This window comes from Mirounga angustirostris, unplaced genomic scaffold, assembly GCF_029215605.1.
Source record: "Mirounga angustirostris isolate CCGP_5_RB_7025 unplaced genomic scaffold, mMirAng1.0.hap1 SCAF_1, whole genome shotgun sequence".
Lineage (NCBI taxonomy): Eukaryota > Metazoa > Chordata > Mammalia > Carnivora > Phocidae > Mirounga > Mirounga angustirostris.
In genome coordinates, this window is record NW_026991709.1 from 190,755,262 (window position 1) to 190,758,284 (window position 3,023).

Genomic DNA, 3,023 nt, shown 5'->3' on the forward strand with positions numbered 1-3,023 from the left:
TTAAATTTATAGATAAATTGGGAGAGAAGTGACATCTTAATTATATTGCCCACTGATCCATGAACAAAATATCTCTCTCCATTATTTATATCTTTTTTTAAAAAAGATTTTACTTATTTGAGAGAGAGAATGAGGTAGAGAGAGAGCATGAGAGGGGGGAGGGTCAGAGGGAGAAGCAGGCTTCCTGCTGAGCAGGGAGCCCGATGCGGGACTCTATCCCAGAACTCCAGGATCATGACCTGAGCCGAAGGCAGTCACTTAACCAACTGAGCCACCCAGGCGCCCTATTTATATCTTTTTAATTTCTCTCTGCAATATTTTGTGGTTTTCAGGGTACAAATGTTTCACATCTTCTGTCAGATTTATCCCTAAGCCTGTCTTATTTTTGATGTTATAAATTATATCATTTTTTAAATTCAATGTTCAGTTTTTCATTCAAAAGTTTAGTTCAAAATACTAATATATAGTTGACTTTTGTAGACTGATATTGTATCCCAGAACCTTAAAAAAAACTCATTTACTAGTTCTAGTATATTTTTTTTTTGTAGATTCTATCATATCTTTTTTTTTTTTTAAGATTTTATTTATTTATTTGAGAGAGAGCGAATGAGAGACAGAGAGCATGAGAGGGAGGAGGGTCAGAGGGAGAAGCAGACTCCCTGCCGAGCAGGGAGCCCGATGCGGGACTCCAGGATCATGACCTGAGCCGAAGGCAGTCGCTTAACCAACTGAGCCACCCAGGCGCCCTATCATATCTTTTATCTAGAAGATTATACCATCTCTGAATAAAGACTGCTTTACTTTTTTCCAGTAGATGGCTTTTATTTATATTTCTTGCCTGATGGTACTGGCTAGAATCTCCAATACAATGTTGAATAGCATTGGTGAGAGTGCACATCTCTTATTCCTGATCTTAAAGGAAAGCATTCAGCCTTTTATAATTAAGTATGATATTAGCTGTAGGTTTTTTTTATAGCTGTCCTTTATCAAGTTGACGAAGTGCTCTTCTATTCCTAGTTTGCTGAGAGTTTTTGTTTTGTTTTGTTTTTTTAATCAGGCATGGGCTTTGGATTTTGTTAAATGCTTTTCCTGAATCTGTTGAGATGATCATATGTTTTTTTTGAGTTTGTGAATATGATTGGTATGTTAACATTGATTGACTTTTGAATGTTAGACTAACTGTATTCCTATGATTAACCCCACTTGGTCTTGATGTGTCATCCTTTCAATACAGTTTTGGATTTGACTTGCTAAAATTTTTTTTAGAATTTTTGCTCCTGGGGGTGGGCGGCTGGCACTCTGCTGGGCACCTGGCCTCGCCACCTGGCATGGCCACTCCTTGAAGGTACCTTGATCTCCCTCCTAGGGATGGTCCCCCTGAGAATGAGTCTGTCCCCCATCACACTGACCCTGGCCCCCTGCGCCCACAGCCACCTCAGCACCAGCCCCATCTGACAAGTTGGAGGGAGGTGGCTGCCCCATACACCCCCTGCTCCGCCTAGCACCGGGAGGAGGCAGGGCAAGGCAGGTGTGCAGATGAAGAGCCCAGAAAAGAAGCGAAGGGGGTCAAATACTCAGGGCCCTTCATACTTCCATCTGATGGAGTTCACACCATGCCTGACTCCCATGGTGGATCACCTGGTTGCATCCAACCCTTTTGAGGATGACTTCAGAGCCCCCAAGGTGGGGGGCACAGCTCCCCCATTCCTTGGCATCCTGGACCCTTTGGAGGCTTCTGTGTACAGGGGGCGTGGCAGGCCAGGTACCCCCCAGGCTATGGCATTGGGGGTGGAGGCAGTCCCCGGCCTCTTCATTGACAGCCCCCCCCTTCCCTCCCAACCCTGTGGGCCCTGCTTTCAACATGAACACCCCTCCCCAGGGCCCTGGCTACTCACTCCCAGGCAACATGAACTTTCCTACCCAACCCTTCAACCAGCCTCTGGGTCAGAACTTCAGCCCTCCTGGTGGACAGATGATGCCAGGCCCATTAGGGGGATTTGGCTCCATGATCTCACCCACCATGGGACAACCTCCCAGAGGGGAGCTGCCCCCTCTCTTCTCTCCCCCAACGCTTTGTGCAGCCAGGAGCACCTTTTGGCCCCTCTCCTCCAGAGACCTGGTCAAGGGTTCCCCAGCCTGCCCTCCACACAAGTCTCTTCCCTTGTCCAGACCCTGGCTTTCCTGGCCCTGGTGGTGAGGATGCGGGAAAGCCCTTGAATCCACCTGCCCACAGTGCTTTTCCCCAGGAGCCTCACTCACACTCCACAGTTGCTGGTATTAATGGGAATCAGCCCAGTTTCCCCCTAAACAGCAGTGGGTAGGGTGGGGGAACTGTGGATGCCAACAGCTTGGCACCCCCCAGCCAGGCAGGTGGGGGCTCAGTGCTTTGGCCTCCCGCAGGCCTGGTGTACCCGTGTGGTGCCTGTTGCGGTGAGGTGAATGATGAGCAGCAGGCCATTCTGTGTGAGGCCTCCTGCCAAAAGTGGTTCCACCACGAGCGCACAGGCATGACAGAGCACATACGGGCTGCTGACCACTGAGGCCTCCGCCGTCTGGGCTTGTGATCTCTGCCTCAAGACCAACGAGGTCCAGTCTGTACATCCATGATGGTGTGGGGCAGCTGGTGGCTGCTAACAATGGGTGACACTGGCGAGGGTGATGGTTTCCAAGTCTGGTTCTTGGTCCTTGTTTCCAGGGTCTTCCCGTCCCCGTGGGGCAGAAACACAGTGGCTCCTGGGGGCAGAGAAAGAAACCAAAACCCTGCCAAGCATTGTAGTGGCTCCAGACTCTGAAGGCCTAGGGGTATTACTGCAAGAGAAAAGAGGCTGGAGGAAGTTCTGGAGGGCAGGGGTCTCCTCTGCGCCGATGATGGACGCCCCAGCGCCTGTGCCTAACATGCCTTTCCAGCCCCACAGCTGCAGCCTGAGTTTTCGGAGTGAAATGCTAAAGCTTTCTGGCCAGAGGAGTTGAGACTCCATCCTTGTAGTCTCCCTTTCATGGGCTTTAGGAGACAGCTTTAGGGA

General features: G+C 49.7%; 1 pseudogene; it reads left to right on the forward strand.

Moving 5' to 3' along the window:
* The first annotated feature begins 868 nt into the window (after window positions 1-868).
* On the forward strand, window positions 869-2,644 carry LOC123863007 (pygopus homolog 2-like; annotated as a pseudogene).
* Window positions 2,645-3,023: the final 379 nt, after the last annotated feature.